Raw genomic sequence first — 14,028 nt, forward strand, 5'->3', positions numbered from 1 at the left:
CCTGCCAATAATGCTGTTATATTCTAGAGTACTACTTGTCAAACTGTTCTGCAGCAGTAACTTTTCTATTTTATACATCAAGGTATCAGGTAAGACTGGGGAGAAAAGGGAGTTTCCCTATTTTTTTTTTTCCGACTGTAAAACCACTATCTAGATGACAAGAAACTAAACAGTATTTTATTAACACTAAGATTAATGTTCTTGGACAAGCCACATGGCTGCAGGCTGCTCAGAGGCGCTGTGGCTGAAGATGTCCTTCCTCTCCTAGAGCTGCCGACCTATCCTGCTGCTTGGATGCTGGTGAATTGAATAGTCGCTATGCCTGCCTGGTGGCCCAGCCAAAAGCACATCACTCTGCTACCTTAACAGGAAATACACTGGCATTGCAGAGAAGGTCAATGTGAAGCTCCTGCACTATTCTGAGAGCCTTTTGGGTGTCCCCATTGCATATAACATCAAAGTTGTGGTGAACTGGGAGATATTTATGATGATCAAGAACACATTAATCTTAACATTGAAGTAGATTTTGTTATTTTCTGCCCTGAACCAGGGCAAAAGGTACAGTTAACAAAGTGTCTTATAGTCAAACTGGCTATTTTGTACAAAAATATTTTAGTATGTCCATCCCTAAACCTGAGATGTTAGCTGACCAGTGGCAGGCCCTGGAGATATGTGTGGGTGATGAATCAGAATATGAAGTGTTTCATCTAGATTAAGATGCTGCTGAAATATTCTGCATTTAGGGAAAACCACCACTAGTTGACAATCCAAGAACTCTGAAGTTTCTGATAAACCAGCACTGAAGAAGCTTTTGAAAAACTTCCAAAGAAGAAAAAGAGAAACCAGAAACACCTAGAGATTAATGAAGTGGATGATGGTACCACAAGCTAGCAAATTTTGCAGATGTCACCCCAAAGGAAGAGTTAGACTTACAGGATGATTGCTAATGAGAATAACCTCTGGCAAGATGAGCCAAAGAAGAAGAAAAAGAAAAAGCATCAGAACTAGGACCCTGTTTTCCAAGGTAGTGACTCCAGCGGTTATCAAAGTGACCATAAAAAGAAGAAAAAAAAAGAAAAAAACACAGTGAAGAAGCTAAATTTACCCCACTTTTGGAATGCTCGCCTAAACAGAAAAGAAAAAAGTTATCTTCTTTAGGGAATTTTAAATATGATTCAGTTTGACTTACACAATAGATGAATGTTTTGAATGACATGGAATGCCAGTGTACATCAGCAGTTTACGAAACGGAACGCCTGATAAGGAGTTGGATTTTTTTGGGGGGGACCAAAATTACAAAACTGACAATAAATTAATCTGGAGAATTCCAATATTATTAAAGTGCCATTTTATTGTATATAGAAAAAGAGCTGCTGTGACTCTCAAGTCTTCCATCTTTCCAGGTTTTATGCTACATAAAGTTATTTCTATAAGCTTAAGACTACCAAAAGGACATTATAATACGATATTATTCATATTAAAGAATGAGTTAAATATAGATTTTTAATTTTATTTGTAACAGATTTCACCTTTAATCATTACATGCCATTTCATTTTTTAATTTAAATTTTTCTTTTTTTTTTTTTTGAGACAGAGTCTCATTCTGTCACTCAGGCTAGAATGCAGTGGTGCAATCTTGGATCACTGAGACCTTGACTTCCCAGGCTCAGGTGATCCTCTCATCTCAGCCTCCTGAGTAGCCGGGACTACAGGTGTGTACCACCATGCCCAGCTAATATTTTGTATTTTTTATAGAGATGAGGTTTTGCCATGTTGCCCAGGCTGGTCTCAAACACCTGGGCTCAAGTAAGCCACCCGCCTTGGTCTCCCAAAGTGCTGCGATTACAGGTATAAGCCACCATGCCTGGTCCTATTTTAGTCTGCATTTTGAAAAACTCAGGGCATTTATTGGTATTAGGTTTTCCTTTATCATGACTACTATGGTACTTCTATTGTTTAACTTAGAATGGTTAAACATTCTAAAGAATGCTTAATTAGTCTCCAGGGTGCTAATGAACCATGCCTCTGACTGACTCCTGGGGAACAATACTCACTATTCTTTCCCACCAGGTGCATATACATTGTTTTCTTTTTTCTTTAAGTCTAAGAGGTTGATGAAAAGAGCTGTTCTCTTGTTACTTGTCCATTTGTGCCTCAACCATTCGGATTCCGCTGTGTCTTGGAGGAGGAGTTGGATGAAGGCAGGATAAATGTGATTCTGACTACTGGGAAATTTCCTGATTACTTTTTAATGATTGGGGTAGGCTATCATAAATTGTTCTAAAGAGAAAACAGCTGTTCACTGCTTTTACTGAGAAAATGTAGCAAACAAGGTGGATGCAGTTCCTTTCCTCATCGGGTGTCATAGGGGAAATAGTACACAGTATAAAAGATTACAGAAAATTAGTAACTGTGCTAGGTGCTATGAAGAAAAAGAAATTACCCATTCACAGTTACCTTTGTTAGTATTTGCAAACACATAAATGGTTGAATTGAACTCTCCATGTCAGGCATATTTGTTGCCATTTAACTAGTACCAGACATAGTGCTAATCTCATAGTTTAATGTTCAACAATAAGTATGGTCCGCTAGTGGTATATCTTTATTTAAATCTAGATGATAGGATATAGAGGTTGGAGAGTGGCAGACATTCACACTGGTTTACAAGTAGATGTGCCGACAACGAAAGGGTGCAAACCAGTATATTTCATTACAATTGAGATTCATGTGAGTATACATACAGCCCTTGAAATGTAACTAGTCCAAGCTGACATATGTCATCAGTATAAAATACATACCAGACTTTGAAGATGTACAAAAAAAGACTGTAAACTATGTCAATTTTTATGTTGGTGAAATTACAACATTTTTGATATAGTGGGTTAAATAATTTTTTAAAACTAATATCCTTTTATGAGGGAACATTTTGGATCTACTCCTCTTAAATGTATTAATAGCTAACAATTACTCTGTAATTCTAGCACCATAATAAGCAAAGCACTCAGCAAACGTTATGCCTTAATCACAACAGCTTTAAGCAGGTATTATTATTATTACCTCCAGTCTATAAGTAAGAACAGAGATTTAAACATACACACACACACAACCCTGAAGTCCTTCAGGAAGTGCCAGAGTTGGAATTCAAATCATAGTTCAAAATGTATTCTTTTAGTTACTGTATAATCCCAGCTTCTCTCTCATCTCCAGCCTCTCAAATTCTAGTTTAAAATTTTGGACAAAGGAAAGGTTTCAACTATAAAGCCACTAATCTTCTCCCAGTACCTTCACTCCCATCAACTAACTCCAAACCCTCCACCACACACACGCAAAAGGATCTTTTATAAAGTACTATAAAGTCTAATCCTACCCTCTTCAAAATGCAGGCTTTAAACAAATTAATAAATCAGTAATTTAACATTATTTTTAAAACTGATAATCATGGATAACTTTGAAAACAGTGGAATTATTAATGTTTTAAAATTATGCTAGGTCATATCATACATAAAACATCCAAAGTGTTTCCAAAGTAGTCTAAGTGTAAATGAAAATGTTACTTTATATTACAACGATCATTTAAAATATTTATGGCTTTCATCAGTTCTAATAACAATCACAAAAGGTCCCCATTTCAAGGATAAAGAAACAAAGAAATGCTGTAAGTGGCATGCCAAGCTCACAATAAACAGTATGTATAAAACCAACATCCTTAGAATCCCAAGATTTTAATTCACAGTATCTAATGGGCTGTCAAGCAAACTATACATGGAAGACAAAATCTAGGATATAGTTTCTTTTGGTCAAATGAAACAAGATCTATAGAGGATGGTTTTCATGGAGGAAAAAATTCACACCACAAATATTTTCATTGAATTATAGGTAAATCCTCAAAGGTCTTTTGGTGTTGAAGATAATTTCTCCTTAGGCAGAATGTGCAACATCAGGTAACCTTTTCAAAAATACTTCATAAATGAGTCACAACACTGGATATACTGATCAATTTATTGCCAACATATTCAACTTCACTTACTAGGGTTAATTCTTAATTGCTAAAGAAGCAGTTTTATAATACATGCATTCAGAAATGCTTTCTATAAAATATCTTCATGCTGATGAACTTCATAGTCAGTTTGAGGATATAAATTTTATTGACAATGTCATTTTATGCAATGTGCACTATCCTATTTTAGGGAGGCAATTAAAAAAAATCCCAAACCAAGGTTTAAAATAAGATTATACAAATATGAATAGGTTAAGTCATGGAATAAATCACCAGATTCAAACTACTTAAGTATCAGTCTTTTATGTTTTAGTCTTTTAAAATAATATAATAATCTTGTAGAAGTTGTTTTTTAAAAACTAAAAATTTGCATTATTCCATAATATAATGTTAATGCTTTTGAGTTAACGTATAGTGATGTTTTAAGTTTTATATATAGTGAAATCTATCACATTTGCAAAAAGTAGGGAAAGATCAGCAATACATGCACATGTTCATATAGAAAAATGCAAAATGTAAACTATTTTGAGTATATACAAATTCTAGCCTGGGCATGGTGGCTCATGCCTGTAACCCCAGCACTCTGGGAGTCTGAGATGGGCAAACTGCTTGAGCCCAGGAGATCAAGACAAACCTGGGCAACATGGCAAAACACTGTCTCCACTAAAAATACCAAAAATTAGCTGGGCATGGTAGTGCACATCTGTAGTCCCAGCTATCCAAGACGGCTGAGGTGGGAGGATCGCTTGAGCCTGGGAGGTGGACGCTGAAGTGAGATCTGATGGCGTCACTGCATTCCAGCCTGGGTGACAGTGAGACCCTGTCTCAAAAAACCAAACAAACAAACAAAAAACAACTAAATGCTAATGGCTCGTCTTTTAAAAGTAGCATAATCATTCCTATTTACTGGAAATAATTTTCTCAATATCACAAATAACTACTTCAATTAACTTTAGTAAATCAAAATTAGTGCTAGACTTAATTTAATTATTTATATCAAATAGTTTTCTGATATCTGTATAACACTGTCTGCAATGAGGAGCCGAGCCAACGGTTAATTACAGGGGGCCCTCAGTATCCGTGGGTTCCATATCCACAGATTCAACAATCTTTGTTGGAAAATACATTTAAAAAAAAAACAAGAAAAAAAAGCAGACCGGGCACAGTGGCTCACATCTGTAATCCCAGCAATTTGGGAGGCTGAGGTGAGCGAATCACTTCAGGGTCAGGAGTTCGAGACTAGCCCGGCCAACGTGGTGAAACCCTGTCTTTACTAAAAATACAAAAATTAGCCGGGCATGGTGGCACGCCTGTAACTGCAGCTACTCGGCAGGCTGAGTCACGAGAATCACTTGAACCCAGGAGGTGGAGGCTGCAGTGAATGGAGATAGTGCCACCGCACTGCAGCCTGGGTGATAGAGCAAGATTTTGTCTCAAAAAAATAAAAATTAAAAAAAGCAATAAAAAGTTAACAATACAACAATAAAAATACAAATAAAAAACCAAATCCGTATAACAACTATTTACGTACATACATCTACAGAGAAAGCATTTGGGAGGATATGCTAGGTTATATGCAAATACTATGCCATTTCATTTAAGGGACTTGAGCATCTGGGGATTTTGGAATCCAAGGGGGGTCTTGGAGCCAATTGTCTATGAATACCGAGGGATTATTGTACTATCTTTAAACTTAATAACCTCTTTCTAAATATAAAACCTGTAATCAGCCGGGCACGGTGGCTCACACCTGTAATCCCAGCAATTTGGGAGGCTGAGATGGGCGGATCACCTGAGGTCAGGAGTTCGGGACCACCCTGGCCAACATGGTGAAACCCCGTCTCTAATAAAGATAGAAAAATTAGCCAGGTATGGTGGTGCGTGCCTGTAATCCCAGTTACTCGGGAGGCTGAGGCAGGAGAATCACTTGAACCCAGGAGGCAGAGGTTGTAGTGAGCTGAGATCGTGCCACTGCACTCTAGCCTGGGTGACAAGAGCAAAACTCTACCTAAAAAAAAAAAAAAAAAAAACTATTATGAAGCTAATATATCACCTCCTATATCAGGCATCAATAAGGATGCCAAATGTTCCACATGAAGACATTTTCCAGGTATTTGAAATTTTATTTTTTAAAGCACTGCTTAGTTTTAGCCATTTAACCCTATGCCTCAGTCTTCCTAAATAATCACTTAATTTTTGATGACGCTGGGTCACACTGAGCAAGTATTATATAGTAGTAATGGTGAGGTCGTAGGAGGCAATTTAAATTAACTTGGATACTAAAACAAACTAAATGGTTCTTGAATCCTATGATCTCATAGGCCTTCAGATTAAACAATTAATCGTTAGTAAAGCATCTAACAGTGCCTGTTCCGAATACTGATTCCCTGTCTCTTCAATCTGGTTGGTCTTGCCTCTAACTCCAAGGTTCCACCCATTTGCAGATTATGGAAATTAGGTAATTGAATTTCCTAACTTGTAAGTAAAACAACGTTACTGATTTTGGACAATGACAGTCTGAGTGAGGATGGGTGCCTTCAGTCCAAGACAATGGAGAAGCTTCACTAAGAGTCCTTTTGGTTCTGCCTTTACAGGTAAAGAAAGGACTACACTCTGGATAATCACATTTGGTTTAACTTTGAATGCCAGTTAGGTGGTATTTTCTGAATTAGCCAAGAATTCCTACACAATCTTAGTTCAAATTACTTTCTCAACCACATAAAGAGCAGCAAAATATATCTAACAAACATAGCTCTCCTCAATCTCATAATCTCAAAAGTATTTCAGGAAAACTAAATGTACAAACAGCAAGGTTGTCATTGAAACAGAAGTTTTTTGTTTTTTGTTTCTGAGATGGCGTTTCACTTCACTCTTGTTGACCAGGCAGGAATGCAATGGTGCGATCTTGGCTCACTGCAACCACTGCCTCCCTAGTTCAAGCGATTCTCCCGGCTCAGCCTCCCAAGTAGCTGGGATTACAGGCATGTGCCACCAAGCCCAGCTAATTTGTGTAGTTTTAGTAGAGACAAGGTTACACCATGTTGGTCAGGCTGGTCTAAAACTCCTGACTTGAGGTGATCCACCCATCTCATCCTCCCAAAGTGCTGGGATTACAGGCATGAGCCACTGCACCCGGCCTAAAACAGAAGATTCAAGAGTCAGTTTTACTTTAACTGAAAACGAAATGTACTGAGGGAAAAAAGATTTCAGGATTGACTTCAGAAGTTTAACTTTTGCAAGTTTTTTGCTAAAGTGACAGCAAATTTTTCCTATACCAATAGTACAGTGTCTGCCACGAATTAAGCACCAAGTAACTGCTAATGGAATAAATAAATGATTCTTCCTGCAGTTCATTTCCTAGTTTATGGAAATAAATAGTAGTATTTTTACTATTAAAGTAGTTTTTTAACACTACTACAATAAAACAGTATAACCTATTTCAGGAAGAGTCAAGTAACTCTTTTAACAAAAGAACACGGGAGGCACAGGCAGCAAAATATATTTAATTTGGACCTGGGGGCTAACCATATCCTAACTCTGGCACCTTGGGCAAATCAAAACTCAAAAGTGTTAATATTTGAGGACAAGTAAAGCTCTGAGAAAAAATCTCAAAGAAATACTTACGGAGAACTTACTACATCAAAGCATTGTGTGTCCAATGAAGGAATCCAAAATCTACTGAGGACATAGAGCATGCAACAAAGAAACAAAAGGCAACAAATGCACACATATTTATGACTCATGTATATTTTCCTAACCAAAACTGAAAAAGTTAAAACAAATTTTCAAACATTGAAAATAAAGTTAAATCATACTGAAAAATCCATGCTATACAAGCAACATAACATAGTCAATGACAGAAGTCAGAAGTAACTCTCAGAGCAAGTGCAGACCAGAGAAGGGTATACTCGGAAAACACGTAATCATCCTGGGCTTTAAGGTACAAGTAGAGTTGAGAATGACTCAAAAACTACTTGTTCATGATGTCTTCCTTATGCCAGACACTGTGCTGGGAGCCTTCACCAGTGTCTCCTACCCTCTATGGGTGGGCATTTATCATCCCTTACCTCAGCCTTATTTTTTCAAAGAAAGCATGACTTACGGAGCTGAATATTTCTCCCAGATTGTGGGGGAGCTGTTAGTTGAACTCAAAGCCATTTGGCTTTCCACTATTGTAACATTGCAAAGTTATCTAAGCAGTCACAAAGGCAGTAAAATGAACAGGTATGCTTGTGAGGAATTAATAAACTTGGAGCAGAAAGTTCCTGTAGAATAATAAAAAGTAATGCTGAAAAAAGTAGGAGGGAGAGCACTGGGTTCATGCTTAAATGTAGGTTTTTTCCTACGCATCAGTATTTCTCAAATTGGGTTCTGTGAACATAATGTTGGGTTTCTAGCATTCACTTTAAGAAATGTAAAACTGGCCAGGTGACGGGGCTCACGCCTGTAATCCCAACAGTTTGGGAGGCCAAGGCAGGCAGATCACCTGAGGTCAGGAGTTTGAGACCAGCCTGGGCAACATGGCAAAACCCCGTCTCTACTAAAAATACAAAAACTAGCCGGACTTGGTGGTGCCTGCCTGTAGTCCCAGCTACTCGGGAAGCTGAGGCAGGAGACTCGCTTAAACAGGGAGGCAGAGGTTGCAGTGAGCTGAGATCATGCCATTGCACTCCAGCCTGGCAGACAAGAGGGAAACTCTATCTCAAAAAAAAGAAAAAAGAAAAGAAAAGAAATGTGAAACTGTATTTTAATTTTGATGCTTCTAAATAAAAGAATGTTCTGGGCCAACTAGACTAAAAGACGAGCTTAAACATAGGGACTGCCTACTTTTTTATTTACTACTGAATTGAATCCCAGTAACCCTCTAAAAGAGTATTTTTCAAACTGTGGGTTATGACCTATTGGTGGATTATAAAATCAAGAGTAACATTTTAAAATAAGTAAAAACAGAATGTGTCACACATAGTAAGGATAAGTATTGTTTTGTGGTCATTTTGTTTCAGTGTGACAACTAAATAGTGAAGTAAAATAAAGTTACATCTTACTCCAGGTTGAGTATCCCTAATCTGAAAATGCTTGGGACCAGAGTGTTTACCATTTCAGATTTGGAATGTTGAACCTGGATAAGCTGAGGTGAATAATTTGTAACTCTGAGATCTACAGACTCACTCTCTTTGATTTCTGCAAACTGAAGTTTGAGAAACACTGTTACAAGAAGTAGTCTGCCACTGAGAAAGACAAAAGCAGGACTTTGGAGAATTTCACAAACTGAAAGGAATGTTAAAAGCAAGTTCATTGGGACAAGAACTAGGATGTCATTATCAGACTATACAAGGTAGAGATAATGCAACACAACAAATTCAGACCAGGTTTAATATCAAGGTAAAGAACCATGGTAAATAAAGAGGTCATTCTAGCCACGCAAGGTGGCTCACGCCTGTAATCCCAGCACTTTGGGAGGCTGAGTAGGGCGGATCAAGAGGTCAGGAGATCGAGACCAGCCTGGCTAACATGGTGAAACCCCATCTCTAATAATACCAAAAAAAAAAAAAAAAAAAAAATTAGACGGGCATGGTGGCACATGCCTGTAGTCCCAGCTACTTGGGAGGTGGAGGCAAAAGAATCACTTGAACCTGGGAGGCGGAGGTTGCAGTGAGTCGAGATCACCCCATTGCACTCCAGCCTGGGCGACAGAGTGAGACTCCATATCAAAAACAAAACAAAAACAAAAACGAGGTCATTCCACAAATATTCTAAAGTCTCAGTGATGGGGTGAGGATGCCTCTCTTCTATTTAGAGACTGAGATCAGAAAGCAGGAATGGGAATGACTTTTGCCAATCAGATGGACACAGATGTGGTTAGAGAAGATGAGTGACAAGAAAGAAAGCAGAGGCAATAGCAATTGAGAGTAAAAAATTAAATTTGTCCTATAAAAGTGCCTCACACTGCAGTAGGGAATAAAGGGAAATGGGACATGTAGTAGAGTGTTACAGAAATGGTCCCTAAAGAATCACATCTCCCTGTACTCATAGCATGTGTGGTCTCCTTCCCACAAAGAGGCTGAGTTTGACCACTTAATTGGCAGTAGCCAACAGGACATCAGTATAAATATGACACCAGGAGGGGCATACAAAGTAAAGCATGTGTGGAAAAGAACTTACTCTCTTGATACCATGTAAAGAAATCCAGGCTACCTTACTAGAGAAGGCTAAGAAGAGAGAAATAAGCCAGCCCAAGTGAAGCCTTTAGACTAGCCTGACAACCACCAGACATATGAATGAAACCATCTGGGACCATTCAGCCCCAGATAACCTGACAGCTGACAGCAGAACCACTCAGCCGACCCACTGACTTGCGAACAATAATAAAAACGGCTGTTTTTTTAAAGGCAGTAAGTTTTTGGATAGTCTGTAACATGACAGTAACTGATACAGGATACTTGGGGGGGGCGGGGTGGGGGAAACAATGGTTGTAACATTCTGAATTTAACTTTTATTTCAATGCCTCAAACACAGAAGGATGAGTCTTTAGGCCATGTAACCATAAATCTATGCTTACAAGATTTATCAAAACTTCTTGGCTTGGCATCCTAAACTCTTAGTCTGGTTTTAATCTATCCTTTCAATCCTATCACTTGACATTTTTCTCCAAAAACACCAGTTTGAATAGTTGGTCCATTTATCTAAGCTTTTATTCTCAACCCTCCCACTTCTCTTTGGTTATCCAAAATCCTTCAAGATCCAATGTAAATAGTGTTTTCCTTTCCTGCTCAATTTTTGGCTACAATAATTTCAAGATGCTCTACACTTCTTTGAATCCATACTTATTACACCGCTAGATGCCTTACTATCTAATACTGTCACTTAACAGTTAATACACACTGTTGATTTTGTAAGCTCTTTAAGGTAGAGGTCCACTCCATAATTCTCCATAGCTACCTTAGTGTTCCCACATAAGAGCAATTTAAACATCTGATTAGAATAAATCAAGAAAAGATATATATAACTGAAATGTATGTGTGGGTTTTTTTGTTTTTTTGTTTTTTTTTTAAGGCGGAGTCTTGATCTGTCGCCCAGGCTGGAGTGCAGTGGCATGATTTAGGCTCACTGCAAGCTCTGCCTCCCATGTTCACATCATTCTCCTGCCTCAGCCTCTGGAGTAGCTGGTACTACAGGTGCCCACTACCACACCCGGCTAATTTTTTGTATTTTTAGTTGAGACGGGGTTTCACCGTGTTAGCCAGGATGGTCTAGATCTCCTGACCTCCTGATCCGCCCACCTCGGCCTCCCAAAGTGCTGGGATTACAGGCGTGAGCCACTGTGCCAGGCCTTATGTATGTAACTGAATTTTAACAAATCTTCTTAGCTGAACATACTTACTTAGAGACCTTTAGTCTTTCTTTTTAAAATGTAAGTCAAGGGGGAAAAGGTAACATTTTTCTTTTGAGATACATTGTGCAACTGCCAATGCCAAAACAAAAACAATGAATCAAGAGGGTCTCCTGGAAAACAATACATTGTTAAAAGTTGCAGCATGCTGACAAACATACTAATGAAAGCAAACTTTCCATTTTACAACTATAAGAGGATACTCACATTGATTGGTTAATTTTATAAACTGAATTTATCTGTAGGAGTTGGGAAAAATAATGTAACCTCTCATCTTTGACAGAAGCTCAAGAAAATAAGTACAGCAGCAGTTTTACAGATAAAAACCTATGAAAATCCTGTTTGGCAGGTTATTATATGTTATGAAGTACATCTGCAGAATGAATGTTCTCTTCCCTCATTTTAATTTAGGACCAAAAAGGATAAGAAGGGGACAAGCACAGCTTAGTAAAGTTTTCCCCTTTGCTAAAATTGATATAAGCATATTCTGCAAAGTAGAATTTATTATCTCTAACATGCAATCACACTAATTATGAACATTTAAAACATTATTTCCCCTGAGCATTATCTAAACTTCTAAAAGTTTAAATGACTTATTGCTCCCTCAATACCTGAAGTAATTATCACTAATTAACAAGCAAGCTATCTTTTCTTCTGATTTGAAGTGTCCTACAAATTAAGATAGCCTCCGGGCGCGGTGGCTCAAGCCTGTAATCCCAGCACTTTGGGAGGCCGAGACGGGCGGATCACGAGGTCAGGAGATCGAGACCATCCTGGCTGACACGGTGAAACCCCATCTCTACTAAAAAATACAAAAACTTAGCCGGGCGAGGTGGCGGGCGCCTGTAGTCCCAGCTACTCGGGAGGCTGAGGCAGGAGAATGGCGTAAACCCGGGAGGCGGAGCTTGCAGTGAGCTGAGATCTGGCCACTACACTCCAGCCTGGGCGACAGAGCGAGACTCCGTCTCAAAAAAAAAAAAAAAAAATAAGAGTCTAATTTTTAAGGAAAATGCTTAGTTTCAAAGCTCTTGCAGTTATAATTAAAGCTAAGCAAAACATGTATATAAACAAAAGAATCAACTTGTATCAAACTGATGAGACATAAAATATACAAAGAAATGTCTAAATATGTAAACTACACATTCTGTAGCTCTAACAGTTTTAATTTGGTTTTTATTTCTTATACCAATCAGGCACCACTAATGGCTAATAAAGGTAATGAAGACTAGCTCAAATAGTACCTTCTTGGTAAAGCCTTCCCTGATACCCCAGCCTGAAGTGCTTACTACCTACTTTGAACTCTTTAAGTTACTATACATAAAATTAACTTACTCTCCCAAATATCCACTGATAATGAACTGATTAATCAGACACAGTCATAGACTAGAATTACTATACACTATACAACAGAAAGCCATAAACTTACATGAGCAGCTATGGAATGAGCTAGAAGATGCCTCTGGGGGGAGGGAAAGCAAGATGCAGTGTAGTTATCTTTATTTTCTTAAAAAGAGCAAACTAGTTCTGGAAACTATTAAGGGATTTGTCTTCATGGAAATGAGACCAGAACTCTAGAATGGGAAAAAGATCAAGTTTTCATTGTATGCCCTTTCTCAGGGTGAATTTTTAAAAACCATTTCAATTAGTACATTTTCAATTTAAAACAAAACAAAACAAACAACAAAAAAGCAAAACCAGGCTGGGAGCAGAGGCTCATGCCTATAGTCCCAGCACTTTGGGAGACCAAGGTGGGAGGATTGCCTGAGCCCAGGAGTCTGAGATCAACCTGGGCAACGTAGGGAGATCTTGTCTCCACAAAAAATGTTAAAGTCAGTCAGGCATGTTGATGTGCACCTGTAGTCCCAGCTACCCGGCACGCTGAGGCAGGAGGATCACTTAAGCCCAGCTGGTTAAGGATGTAGTGAGCCGTGACTGTGTCACTGCACTCCTGCCTGGGTGACAGAGTGGAGACCCTGTCTCAGAAAAAATAAATAAATAAAATAAAAATAAAGCAAAACGAATTTGTTAGTTAATACACTGCCTTTTGACATCTTTTCAGCTGTCATTTTGAAGTGATATTTAAATATTATCTTACTAATTTATATCCCACTAGTCGCCCATATCTTTTATTTCCTGTAACATCTAAATCTAGGTCCTTGCATATAAATGCTTAAAAGTACGGAATTTGTTACACCAAAATGTCAAACCTTTGCTTTAATCAGGATAATTATGCTGAAGTTGCTGCCTTCTTTAACCTAGTAAGAGTTGTTTTACTAACTGTTTAAGTAATTGCTTGTAATTTCTGCTAAGAAAGTAGAAAGCTTCTTGACCTCTCATGGTCAGTACAAATTATACTTAAATATAGTTGAATATAATTTACCTGAACCTGTTCCAAATTAACCATATATCTGGAGCTTAACTATCTCAATATGAAAAGAGTATAAGGACTAAAAACAAAACAAAACAAAAAACAAAAAACAAAAAAAACCCTTCTAAATATATTATTTTTCTTTCTATTCAATGTTTCTGAAAAGGGCACTGCAGGTATTTAGACAGAGGGATTATGTTTCCATTTGTTGGGACTGTCCTGATCACTTCAGAAAATTTAGCATTCAGGGTCATGGGCACTAAATGCCAGTAC

At 38.1% G+C, this 14,028-nt stretch overlaps 1 protein-coding gene and 1 pseudogene across 1 annotated transcript in view; one reads left to right on the forward strand and one right to left on the reverse strand.

Moving 5' to 3' along the window:
• The window catches only part of LOC105496185 (zinc finger protein 292), a 104,898-nt gene that overhangs the window by 85,368 nt on the left and 5,502 nt on the right, over positions 1-14,028 (reverse strand). The window lies entirely within an intron of this gene.
• LOC105496180 (DNA-directed RNA polymerase I subunit RPA43 pseudogene) lies at positions 196-1,184 on the forward strand (annotated as a pseudogene).

Source organism: Macaca nemestrina, chromosome 5 (assembly GCF_043159975.1).
Source record: "Macaca nemestrina isolate mMacNem1 chromosome 5, mMacNem.hap1, whole genome shotgun sequence".
In the NCBI taxonomy this organism is placed as follows: Eukaryota; Metazoa; Chordata; class Mammalia; order Primates; family Cercopithecidae; genus Macaca; species Macaca nemestrina.